The 13,777-nt window shown below is 39.6% G+C and overlaps 1 long non-coding RNA gene across 7 annotated transcripts in view; it reads left to right on the top strand.

The window, feature by feature from the left end:
* LOC112917666 (uncharacterized) overlaps window positions 1–13,777 on the top strand; it is a 162,379-nt gene that overhangs the window by 47,853 nt on the left and 100,749 nt on the right. For 3 of the 7 annotated variants that reach the window (XR_011997690.1, XR_011997688.1, XR_011997689.1), the window contains exons 1-3: window positions 80–1,928; window positions 4,680–4,764; window positions 7,327–7,432. The exons of the other annotated variants lie outside the window; for them this stretch is intronic. This is a non-coding gene — a long non-coding RNA (uncharacterized lncRNA). Of the gene's footprint in view, window positions 1–79; window positions 1,929–4,679; window positions 4,765–7,326; window positions 7,433–13,777 lie in introns of those variants that run through there. 7 annotated transcript variants of the gene reach the window in all.

The following is a 13,777-nucleotide window of genomic DNA, read 5'->3' as shown; positions in this document are numbered from 1 at the left end:
ATTAAAATAGATAAAATATATTAAAATACCTACTCTATAAAGTCCCTAAAAATAATAGTAATAAATAACAATAGTCTTTACTATCTCATGTAATCCTCACTTGAACTCTCCAAGGAAGACTGTCATTCAGATTTTCCAGATGAAAAAAATGAAGCACAAAGAAGTTGAATTATTCCAGGTCCCATGGTAAGTGGTAGAGCTGGAACTCAAATGCAATGTTGCCTGACTCTAGGGCTCTTGCCCTTAGCTTCTGTTGGGCTAAACTAGTGGGCAATCAATAATTGGTAATAATTACAAAAATGCTTCTTTGGTGGTGGAATAGTGGGAGTTTCAATTGCCATAAGATACATATAGTAGAATGTTGCAGCAATTGTTAGTTTTGTTTTTTCCTTGAGCTTATTTTTCTTAAACCACATAGAAATGTGGTCCTATAGGTTAAAAAACTTTGTCCCATTCTCCCCTCCTTACTCCCCAATGAAGAGTTTCATTTCCCCAACCAATTGATGTCTTCCTAGGGAATTCTAAAAGCTCTTTTTCTCTCTCCCTCTCCCCTTCTCCTTCTCTCTCCTCTTCTTTCCATCCTCCCCACTTCCTTTTTTTTTTTTTTAAGGTTTTATTCATTTATTCATGAGAGACAGAGAGAGGCAGAGACAGAGGCAGAGAGAGAAGCAGGCTCCATGCAGGGAGCCTGGTGTGGGACATGATCCTGGGTCTCCAGGATCACGTCCTGAGCTGAAGGCAGAGCTGAAGGCAGACACTCAACAGCTGAGCCACTCAGGCGTCCCCCCTCCCCCACTTCCTGAAGGAGGAATTCATAGCTGGAGCTTCCTTACTATGCCTTCCTCAAAGTTTTGAGACCCTATGTTATGGCTGAATTTTTTTCCCCTCCAAAGTTCATATGTTGAAGTCTGTTAAAGAGAAAATTACTCATGGCACTTGTTAAGAAAAACTAAGGCAGGATTTATTCAGGTGGGATACCACAGTAGGTACAGGGACCAGGACAGTGGAGTTTTGTAGGAGGGGAGAGAGATTGGGCTCAACTTTGAATATACAGAAAAATAGAAATTTATAACCACGAAGCAGGGTTGGGGATCAGTGGACAGAGAATTACTAAGAGGAAATATTATAGGTAAGGGAGGATTCTGTCTAAACAAACCTGACCGGATTTTTGCTGAAGTTAGGCCAGGGTGATGAGATATCATCTGGGGGAAGGTGGTGATGGGGAATCCGATCAGATATTGAGGGTGATCAGAGATGGGCATTTCTTGTTAGACTGACTTAGCAGGATTCTTGCTAGAAATAGTCTACAAGGAAGGACATGGGAGCCCGATGTCAGGCCTAGTGGAAAAGAGAGCTCAGAAGAGCTGATCAAAGTTTGGTCAAGGCGAGAATCTTTGTCAAACCCTAACCCCCCAGTACCTGAGAATGTGACAATAATTGGAGATAAGATGCCTAAAGAGATCATCAAGGTAAAATGAGGCAATTTGTGGTGTCTTAATAAGAAGAGGGGGTTAAAACACAGATACACAGAGGGTGGACCTTGCGAAGACATCAGAGGAAGACAGCCCTCTATAAGCCAAGGAGAAAAGCCTTTAGAAGAAACCAACCCCACCACTGTCTTGATCTTAGACTTCTAGCCTCGAGAACTAGGAGACAATAACTTGCTATTGTTTAAACCACTCTGTCAGTGGCACTTTGTTATGGCAGCCCTAGCAAACTAATACACCCTACAGTGGTCTGAGCATCTTGAACTTTATTCAGATCTGTGTCACCCATTTCTCTTGGCATCTCTACTCTTGCCATTCTGTGGCTATGTCTGTTTCATTTTAGTTAAGCACCAGGTGTGGAATGCGAACCTCTGTGTAAAATGGCACAGGTTTACTCTTGAAATGACTCTGTGAACACGAAAGCCAGGAAAATTAACCAAGGTACGTGGTGCTTTCCTCTGTGTTCTTATGCCTGCCTTCAACTTATCCAGAGTGGATCTTCCTCAGATTAAACACCACACTGCTCATCTCTAGATGCAAGTTCTTACAGGATTGTACTGCCATTAACTTTTTATATGTCTCTTTACTACCTCCACCTCACCCCCAGTTAATTTCTGAATTCACAGACACTGAGATTGTGCCTATGAATTATTCATTTCTGTACACCCTATAATTCCTGGTTCAGAAGAGGCACTAATTTATATTTGGATTTTTTTAATGGAGTCTATGTGTGTGTGTGTGTGTGTGTGTGTGTTTTCTTCTTTTTTATCTCTGATGAGGGGATTTTTTTTTAAGAGACTCAAATGAAAGAAATTTAAAGCACTTTAAACATGTAATGGTGTAATAGTCAATGTCATAAGAAATAGGTTTGTTTTTATTTATTTTATTTTTTAAAATTTTATTTTTAAGTAATCTCTACACCTAATGTGGGATTTGAACCCACAATCCTGAGATCAAGAATCACATGCTCCACTGATTGAGCCAGCCAGGCACCCCAGGGTCTATTTTTATTTTAAATCCTCCAGTCAGAAGATTCTGAAATGCCTAAACCTCTTCTTACAAGGGAGACTGCAGGTATGATGGAGGTTGAGTTGTCTAGGAAAAATGGTCGTCATGACCTAAAGGAATCTTAATGCCTACTTTACTCTCAGGATGTAGCCAGCACTCCACGCAGGAAGTCAGGCATCACTGGGGAAGTGGAGAGAGAAAGGAGATTGGATTGCCAGGCTCCCACTCAAGAAAGAGTCTGTAAAGACTATCAGGCATCTCATTGAAAAGTAAATATTTCACCTGCAGACATCCTTTGGCCTTCTTGTGTGTCTGGACTAGTTTCTTTCTTTTTTTAGGATTTTATTTATTTATTTACATGAGAGACACACAGAGAGAGGCAGAGACACAGGCAGAGGAGAAGCAGGCTCTCCACAAGGAGCCTGATGCAGGACTCAATCCTGAATCCCGGGATCACACCTTGAGCCGAGACAGACGCTCAACCGCTGAGCCACCTGGGCATCCCTGGACTAGTTCCTAGTAGGATTCTTTTTGGTAATCAACTGTGCCTCCTTCTTGGACTTTTGGCAGAATAAAGGGAAGATATATTTGATTATGAACTATATCCAGCTGGGGATATTGAACCACAGAAACAGCACACCTGCTCCTTGGTCCTGAACAATGGGAGATGCTTGCTCTAGGGGTTGGGGGTGGGGATGTGTCTGGTTAGAAATAAGATACAGTCCTCCATAATATAGCCCTTCACCTGGCTCTTCGAGAGACATGATCCAAGGAAAGCCAACTTCTCCTAAAAGTGTTAGTAAAAATCTGGGTCATGAGCAACCATTATTTTTAGACAACAGTAGGTGATGTTCAAAGTAAGACATGTAACTAGCAACACGTATTTTTGCACTACTTGGATCACAGTCCTTAAGGAATTTACTGTTGGTAAAGACAGTTGCCAATATGCCACAGATTTGTATCAGGGACACCAAAGAAACAGAATCAATTATTCGTGAAGAAGCAGAACAATCCTCCATTAAACTTTGTATAATATCAAAAAAGAGCACAAGGAAAGGTCAAATCTATCCTCCAAGTTCTTAATTATAATTCAGAGAGCCAGGAGGGAAAGGGAATGGAGAAAAGGAAAAAAAAAAATTAAATGGCTGCCTGGAGTTTGGGAACACTGAGTGGAAACGGAAGATATTTCTGTCTTTGATGTCAAACATCCACATGGTCACTTTTTCCCCCCTAAAGGCATTTAATTTTGTGGGATTGGATTCTTCTTTCTGAGACCTAGGAAAATATAAATGCCATCAACTGTTTGATCTCATCTGTGTAGTTTGAAGGCTGTTTGTTTGTGGGTAAGGAAGTTAACACCACAAAAAGCACTAAAACCCTACAACATGCCAGCTTTGGATGATTCATAGAAAACAGTCACAATGCAGGTCAGATGGTGCATTTCTGATGTAAAAAAGAAAAAAAAAAAAGGATTGCTTAAAAGTGTGTATCCAGAAAATACAAGACTTTTGTATTATTTGTCATCCACTGAAAGCTAAATAGCATTGGGATATGGTTATTTTAAGTTACAGTTTGAAAAACCAAAACTGGTGATTTCTGAAAACAAACAAAAAAGTGCTAATTTAAATGTTTTGAAAATTGGCACAAAGGAGAAAAAAGGGCCTTTCATGTGATATATAAGGAAAATCTGTTGAAGACAATTAGTTCCTACAGGAATAGGATTGATAATGTGACATTTATTCACTTTGATCTAAATTTAACATCTACCCACATTTTCAACGTTCCAGTGCCCTTCTGGTTACTATAGTGATCATACCTTGCAACTCAACATTTAATTCCTAGGTAACAGACAACAATCGTGGATACCAAGGAGAGCATAGGTAAAATCTGTTTTATTAAATACTTTCTGGTGATGCCTGGGTGGCTCATTTGGTTAAGTGTCTGCCTTCGGCTCAGGTCAAGGTTTCAAGGTCCTGGGATGGAGTCCCACATTGGTCTCCTTGCTCAGTGGGGAGCTTGCTTCTCCCTCTCCCTCTGCTGCCCCCCCCCCCCCCCCCCGCTTCTGCTGCTCTCTCTCTCAAATATATTAATAAAAAAATCTTTAAAAAATTACTATCTGGAGTTTGCTAATTGAAAAGCATCTCTCTCTTCCCTGCCGCCTCCCCCTCTTTTTGCATGTTTTAGGTTTGCTACACCTAATGAAGAGATTGAAATATCCCCAAACATAAGTTGTACAAGAAGGATCAAGAAGCATGTTTAGGCACTAAATGTGAGTGTAAGGATCTTGATGTGATGGCATAACATTGCTAGGGAAACAAGAAATAAGGGTTCTAAAATAAGTACTTTTTGGGGCATCTGAGTGGCTCAATTCGTTGAGTGTCTTACTCTCGATTTAGGCTCAGGTTTTAATTTCAGGATCATGGGATTGAACCCCAAATTGGGCTCCATGCTCAGCAGGGAGTCTGCTTCTCCCTCTCCCTCTCCCTCTCCCTCTCCCTCTCCCTCTGCCCTCCCCTACTTTGTGCACACACTCAATCTTGTCTCATAAATAAATTAAAAAAATATTTTTTAAGTACTTTTCAGCTGGAGCTGACCTAAAAAGTCATTATTGATGTCTGATGAAACTGTGAACAAAAAAATACCCTCAGTAGTTGGAGTGTCTGTTCTAATAATGTACCATATTTAATGTTTATTCTTCTTCTAATATAGACAGATCCATGATATGAAATATTTTTTTCCACAAAAGCAACTTGCATTAGAAACTTCCAAACAAATGCAGAAGAATTTACTGACCATTGAAAAGACAAACAGGAAGAACTTCATTATATTTTGCTCCATACTTTTGAAACATCTTGTCAAAAGGTCTTTTTCAGCTCTCCAATAAAAAGACTGTCCAGAGATTCATACCTGAGTAGCACTGAGACACTCCAACATTTACATGTCTAGGTTTGGGCCCTGTGATGCAGTCTTAATGTGTCAATTGAAGTGCAAGTCAATTGAAATGCAGGATTCTGAAACAAGGACCCACACTTTTTTGGTTGTTTTTAAGTAATCTCTATGCCTGAAGTGAGGCTTGAATTCAGGATCAAGAGTCTCATGCTCTGCATACTGAGCCAGTCAGGTACCCCAAGAACCCACACTTTCAAATCTAGCTTTTCTATTGCCACACAGTAATGGCAATATAAAAGGAAAACATAAACAAAAAATTTAATAAAACAGACCAAAAATATACTGGAAAAGTGGAGAGTGATAAAAAAAGAAGAATATCAAGAAATCACAGTGTTGAAATATCTTCGGAAACCTAATAGTAATACTGATGGTAACAGTTATGACTCTCTCCTTATGTGCCCAGCCCTATGATAGGTACCTTAACTTTCATCCTGTGTTTAGTCCTCATGACAGCTATGGCCGACTATCATTATTAACACCTCCGTTTTACAGATGAGAAAGTAAAACTAAGAACATTAGAATGAGTAACTTGCTCAAGGGTTTCCAGTTATGCTGGTAAGTAGTAGGACTTGTACATATTTTTTAAAAGTTGGGGATCCCTGGGTGACTCCGTGGTTTAGCGCCTGCCTCCGGCCCAGGGCATGATCCTGGAGTCCCGGGATCGAGTCCCACATCAGGTTCTCTCATGAATGAATAAATGAAATCTTAAAAAAAAAAAAAAAAAAGTAACAACAACAGAAAAAGGCAGAGAGGAGACATTATGGGTAGTTGGTCTCATCAGTGCCAAAATATAACATAGGGGATCCTTGGAGCTTGCACTATAGTCCAAACCATTGAATTCATGGTCAAGTGGCCAGAACAGGTACCCAAAGCTCCCCTTGAAAGGAAGGAACCAGAAACTGGGACATAGATTTGACTTTCATAAAGCCTTTTTGTTTGTCTTCTTAGAGAATTTTTCATGTGCTCTTTAATAAAAAATATTTACACTTATGTATATAGCCACACTCTCACATTGGGAACATTGGGAAGGGGAGTAGGTCGAAATTCCTTTTTTTTTTTAATTAAGATTTTATTTATTTATTCATGAGAGACACAAAGAGAGAGGCAGAGACACAGGCAGAGGCAGAAGCAGGCTCCATGCAGCGAGCCTGATGTGGGACTCGATACTGGGTCCCCAGGATCATGCCCTGGGCCAGAGGCAGGCGCTAAACCGCTGAGCTACCCAGGGATCCCCTATTTTTTCAAAATTCTTTAGAGTACCTGATATGCCCCAACATGCTAGTGGTAAACTTTATTTATTTATTTATTTATTTATTTATTTATTTATTTATTTATTTATTTATTTATTTATTCATTCCTTCTATGGAGTAGTCTATGGATCAAAATGGGTGATAGGTTTATTTCTGTTCTTGGGAACTCAGGGTGGGTGGCAAACAGTGATAATCATATTTCATTACAGCCTGGTGTAATTTTAGCAGTTCATTCTGCAAGTCCCAGCATGTATTATTGATTATTGTTCCATAGGAATCAGTACAGATGAAATGTAAGATCGAGTGGTCTCTTGTAAAGTGACTTGCATAAAATTTAACGGTTCATACCGAACTTCTAAGGACTAATAGAAAAGAATAGTAACTGCAGTGCACCACAAGAGGGCGCGCTGGTACTTTTAAATTCAATAACTTGGCCGGTATTGTGAGTGTAAAGACAAGGTGCAGATTTCACTTACAAGCCAGTTGCCTTTCTACAATCATTAAATATCAAATCTCCATGATTTTTTTTTTAAATCTCCATGATTTTTAAAGTAACTTTCGTGGGATTTGAAAATAGTGATGAGGTTTTTAAGGCATATACTTTTTAAATATTTTATTTATCTATTTGACAGAGAACAAGCAGGAGGAGTGGAAGGCAGAGGGAGAGTCGGATTCCCTGTGCAGAGCCCCACACGAGGCCTAATCTTGGGACTCCAGATCACACCCTGAGCCTCCCAGGCACGCTGGCATGTTGTTTTTTTATTTTCATGGAAAGAAATGAGACTTTTACCCCCTAAAAACATATTTTCCTGGGTTAATATTTTATTAACTATTACTTGGTACTATCGCCAGTTATCAAGACAGCTTGGAAAAAATTAAAAGAAAAATTGTTTCTTTTTCTTATCAGCAATACAAATTACAAAGTGGTAAAACCGAGATTCATTTTAGTAGATGGAGGAAAGGTTACTTGGAGAGAATTATGACAAACTAATAGAGATTCACATAGTCTTCTCCATACCTGTTACCCTCACACAAGTAACAAGGTGATTTATTATATATTAAAGAATAGCTTTTATTAACAAGATTGTCTATCATTTTTAGTTCCTAATAGTACCTCTTTAATAACCAATGAAATCTGAACATGGGATTGAAAAAGGAATATGAATGTTGTACCCTAAAGTTATGGATTAAAAATTAAGAAAAACAGGCAAACAACAAAATTCTCATAGCATATATGATTTGAGGTGATCCTGGAGGTATATGTGGTCTTTCTCTATCAGGGTAAAGTTTATAAATATTTTCATTGGAAATGTTCCTTTAGTCCAAGGATTGGCAAACTTTTTCTGAAAAGAACCAGATAGTAAATACTTCTAGATACTAGGAGCTATTCACTTGCTACTGTAGTGTGAAAGCAGCCACAGATAGGCAAATGAATGGCGCTGGTTGTGTTCCAATAAAATGTTATTTACAAAAAAACAGGTGCCGAGCTAGATTTGGCCCCGGGATCATAGTTTGCTTAATCTTGCTTTATTCTAGCGGTGGATCCCTTAACAGATAAAAGGTGAGGGAGTAGGAGAAATAGCTTTGGAGACCAGGACACGGTGGGGAAAAAAGAACCTCTAACTGGAGAGCATAAGGATATAAAAAGCTTCACCTCAGGTCCCAAGAGATGCTCAACAGTCCTTAGCAAGAACCAAAATAACAGCTGTCTTAGGAAGGAAGTGTATTTTAGAAAATTGGTTGAAACATATGCATAGGCCTACGTCTAAAATAAGTAAAGCCCTGAAGGTGCAGTAAATCAAAAATGTCTGAGAGATGGGGAGTTTGCTCTGCGCATCAGTTGCCCTGGCATGGTGAGCCACAAATAAGTAAGGAAAATCTGGAACCCTGCAGGAAACTATAGAGTTTTGCGGCAAGACAATTGTGGGTGATAAATTAGAATGGACTTTCTGAACATAAGGAAGCACCCCTAAGTCCCAACCCAAGATATTTTCTAAAGGACTGCTGGAATTTTAAATATTTTGAAAATAGATTCCACGATTCATAGAAAGAGCAGATACATTTCCTAAGAGTGACAGATGCATTATACTTTGTTTTAGGAGATGAGGTAAGATTTCCATGAAATCAATTAACTGCTGGGAAAAAATAAACATACAAACAAACACAGGAGACTTATACACTGCCATAGTTCCCAAGTCTGGCAGCAGAAAAATGTCAAGGAGATTTCTTAAAAAACACAGTTTCTCAGGTCTCATTCCAGACCGATTGGATTAAATTTCCCAGAGCCTGTGGCTGAGGCATTCCTGACAGTGCTGCACAAGTGGGTCCTGAGAATGGCCAGGCTACCACAAGCCCAGGGGCCAGCATTTGGAAGCCAGTAGGACAAAGGACAAACCCCAGGTTTGAAGTTTGGCCATATTAGGTTCAGATTTCAGGCTCTGCCTTATATTAGTCATTTGACCTTGAGCTGGTGATGTAATATTTACAAGCTTCAATCACAGTACCGGTAATGTGAAGCCTATGTGTGCCCCTATGGGAAGGGTTAAAAATCTGATGTGGCTGTCAGGCTTGGAGTATAGATGCTACTGGCTCATTTATGTCCTATCTCTCCGTTCTTCATGGGGATGATATAGCTGGATTTGCGCCATTCACCACTTCACAGGATTTTACTAAAAGTGAGAGTATTTTTAAGAAGATTCATAAGTTTAGTTCTTTTCCACAGAAGCATTTCTTCTTGAATTTCCTGAGAATTCTGTGATCAGGTCATGCCATCTCTACTCTTAAACACTAACTAGAGAGGAAGAAGACAAAGAGGGGAGATGTTGAGCTCTCAAGCATCCCATCAAGTCCCAGCTTGTGCTGACTTTGCAACTTTGTTTAAGGCAGTTACAAACTCCTTGCTGGTAACTTGGCCTTGGCTTCCAAATTCCTGTTGTAGTTGAGCTTTGTTCTTACATGCAGGTGTAGGAGGTTCTTCTTCTCAGAAGTTGAGGCCACAGGGAATTAGGCCACACCTGCTGCTCCTTTATTTTTCTCTCCTCTATGGTTTATCTGAACGAAGAAGAGTATCCTTCCCTCTGAATCTGGAGTGTGGAAAATCATGGGCAGCGTACTATTAATTGTTGCTTGGCGGCAGACGTGATCCTAAGGAGGGAGTTGGCAATTCCCTTCCTCTGGCCAGCAGCATGCTTCCTATTTGTAGGTAATTATTCATCTATTCTTTGGGAAGAGGGGTTGTACCTCTTTCCTGAAACACACGAGACCAAAATGAATTCATCAAAGAGGAAAATAAGTTTGTAGTGCATGTTGTTAACAAGTTCTCTCCACAGTAGGAAAGTGATTGGGGGACATAAGAGAAGTGGAGTGTAGTAATCATTTCCTTATTTTGGTGAAAGAAGAAAGCCACAAGAAATAAAATTCTGGTTAAAGGAAGAGTTGCTTTTGTTTACAGGTTCCTAGTGACTTCTCCACTGGTTATGGCTGGCAAGTTTGAGAGGCAAATTTACATTTCAGGAGCTTGTGAGCTCAGCATTTGAGTCAAGTTTCTTTGCAAATAAAACCTGAGGGTTTAGTTTGTTCTAATTTAGAGTTGGACATTAGCCAAATTAGGAGTGAAGAATTCTACATCAGCAGGTTTACTGCTTAATTTTACTATCGGTTCTACTTAGCAACTTCTAGCACATTAAATGAGGCAGCTATAGCCTTTTTGGGAATCAAGATAGGACAATTGGACAGCATTTGAACATTAGAGGCTTTTTTTTTGTTTTTGTTTTTGTTTTTTTTAAAGGACAATAGCTTTATAAATTGAATGACACTTGTAAGGTCCAAAAGTAAATCTAAATTTTAAGTTATTCCCTAAAACTATGCACATCTCTCAGAATCTCAAGAGAAATAAGTATTCTCTTGAATATTCAAGAGTGTTCAGTCCCTGCTCAGCAGGTAGCCTGCTTCTCATTCTCTCTCTGCCTCTCCCCTTGCTTATGCTATCTCGCTCTGTCAAATAAATAAATTTTTTTTAAAAAAATTCAATTAGTTCAAATTAGTCAGAAGTAAAATTGTTAAATAAAGCTGAAATACTCATGTGGGGAAGAAAAAAGGAGACAAAAAGATGAGTGGCCTGCCACTTTTTTTTTTTTTAGGCCAGTAATCTTGTATATGAAAGGAGTCACATCTTTAAGATGAACTATTAATGCTTTTTGTTTTTCTAAAATAACACTTGAAGGGATTACTTTGGGTTCAGAATAATGGTATTACTTGGGTGCTTGAAATGATTGCTTTGTGCATTTCCAGACACTTTTGATATGTGTGATGGAAAAAGCTAGTTCAGGCCAGGAGAAAGACTTTCAACACTTTGGTACTTACAGTGTGTTTTTACAAATGGGTTGAGACACGCTGAGATATCACTTGATAATGGTGCTTCCCCACACAATGAAAACTTGGAGTGAAATTTAAAAATGAGTAACAAATTATATGGAAGCAAGTAGCTAATTCAGCTAAAACATTACTTTGTTTTAGAAACTAGAAACCTTGACATCATCTTTTGTTCCTTCTGCCCCTAACCAGTACCCAAGATCACACTCCCTTCCTCTCATTTTCTTGGCTGCTGCTTTGAACATTTCTGCAATGTCTTCCCTCTAAACTACTGGAGCAGTTTCTAAATTTGTTCCTGCATTTCCCTCTATTTTTTTTGTAATCTATCCTCCTGAAACATAGACCCATTCTTCTATTATAAACCTTTGTTTGGCACAACTCTGATAATCCTGGTGAAGACAAATGTTCCCTGGGTTCTCTTTGCTTTGGAGTAAAACCTTCACTAAAAGTTCAGTCCCACAGAGAGGGAAGTGTTAGGGTTAGGCAGATTGTCAGATGCCAACCAAGCAACTTGGGGTTCTTCCAGAAGCTGCAAGTCTAGGGGAAAACTGGATTGCTGATGAAGACACTGAGAAGCCCAGTTGCATGCACTGAGTACATGGTGAGGGTGGGAGAAGGATGCAGGCCCAATGGACAATGTGTGCCCAAGTACACTAGACAATGGAGAGTAATAGCTGGACTCTATCTACAGCCCATTCTCTAATAGCTATACAACAGTCTACTTCCTGTCCTGTTGGGAAACTCCTGAAGGTTGAACTGACCGTTTTGGATCTTGATAATGCCAGTGAAGCAAGACTAGGCTTCCTCCATTTTCTATAATCATGATTTCCAACCTGAGCTCATCCTATGAATTTCTTAGGAAGATTCCGGGGGTCCATTACAAGTGGTCTGAATCAGATTATTCAGATTATCCAGATGTGACCCCAGAAATATGTATTTGAAACAAGCTATCCAGAAAATTCTTTTTTTAAAAGATTTTATTTATAGCATTGAGGGGAAGGGCAGAGGGAGAAGAGAGAGAGAGAGAGAGAATCTTAAGCAGACTCAGCACTGAGCTCAGAGCCATACTTGAATGCTTACTTGACTGAGCCACCCAGACACCCCCAGGTAATTCTTAAGTAGCCAGTTGAGCACAAGTGTGAGGAATCAGTGACTTCAAGGGGGGAAAAATCAACATTCCTCACCATGATGTTCAAGGCTTTCAGCCACAAAATCCCCATCATTCTGCAGCCATTCACCTTTGTCAGTTTTTTTTTTCTCTGTGCCCCCCTCAGGGTTGTGAGGTTGAGTCCCCCATCAGGCCCTGTGCAGGGCATGGAGCCTGCTTAAGGGAGAGCCTCTCTCTCCCTTAAAAAACAAAAAACAAAAAAGTCTTCATTGCAAGAGAGTGTCCTCAGTTTCAGATGTCAATTTGTGCTTGTTACCTGTGCTTCTGTGATCAAGCAGCTGCAGGTTGGAAGTTTCCAAGATTCCCTCCTTGGACTTCAGATACCAGTTACACATCCAGGCGGTTATCTGTACTTCTGACCAATTAGCTATAAATTAGAGGCTCCCACAGCCCCCTCCTCGGATTTGGTTAATTTGCTAGAGTGGCTCACAGTACACCGAACTCAGGAAATCTGTTTGCTTACTAGTTTACCAGTTTATTATAAAGGATATTTAAAGGCTGAGAACCAAGAGCTAGATGAGGAGATAACATAAGTCAAGGATGTGGGAAAGGGCATGGATCCTCCAAGCCTCTCCAGGCATACCACTCTTCCTCACATCTCCACTTGTGCACAGCCTGGCAGCTCTCCAAATCCCATCCTTTTGGATTTTTATGGAGGCCTAATTACATAGATGATTGATTAAATCATTGACCATTGGTGATGGAACTCATTGTTCAGCCCTTCTCCCCTTTCAGGAAGTCAGGGAAGTAGGATTGAAAGCTCTAACCCTCTAAAACATGGTTGGATTTTCTGGCAAACAGCCCCATCTTTAGGTTACTTAGAGGCTTTCTAAAAGTCACTCACCAACATAACAAAAGATGTCTTTATCGTTCTCATCACTTAGGAAATTACAAGAGTTTTAGGAGTTCTCTGCCAGAAGCTGGCACAAAGACCAAATATGTATTTCTTATTATAAATCACAATGTCACACCTACACAACCCTTAATATAGTACCAGTCACATAGAAGGTGCCTAATAAATGTTGAGTCATGGAGTATTTATGTGAACATGGTGCTATCACTTTGAAGGCTAAGATAATTTTAGCAGCACTCAGAAATTGGGAACTCCAGACTCCTCTCAGAAAGTGAATGGGGAGAGTTTTTTTGTCTTTTTCTTTGTCATATTTCAGTTAAGACCAGTCATAAAGCATGCTGGGACATCATCAATATCACACCAGGAGGGTAAGGAAGGAATCCATGATCTACCAGAAGAAGGACTAGAGTTGCCTTATATAGAGATATACAAAGTCTCAGCTCTCATACCTTTTAAATTCTAGTGGGAGAAATGGACCAAAACCAAGTTAAACAAGTACAATTTTTCCAAAATTATAAGTGTTTATCCTAGTAAAGGAGACAGTGGAGAATATATAAATCAGATGATTCAAATAGTGATAAGCGCCATGAAAATAAAAGTGATGATGTGTTCAAGAGAGTTTGCTTGTTGAAGGTGGTGGGGACAAGATTAGGATGTCTTCTGTGTTGAGAAGTGGATATGAAGAAAGAGC

The sequence above is a fragment of the Vulpes vulpes genome, chromosome 15, assembly GCF_048418805.1.
Source record: "Vulpes vulpes isolate BD-2025 chromosome 15, VulVul3, whole genome shotgun sequence".
NCBI classification, from domain to species: domain Eukaryota; kingdom Metazoa; phylum Chordata; class Mammalia; order Carnivora; family Canidae; genus Vulpes; species Vulpes vulpes.
This window is presented reverse-complemented; position numbering and strand designations above follow the sequence as displayed.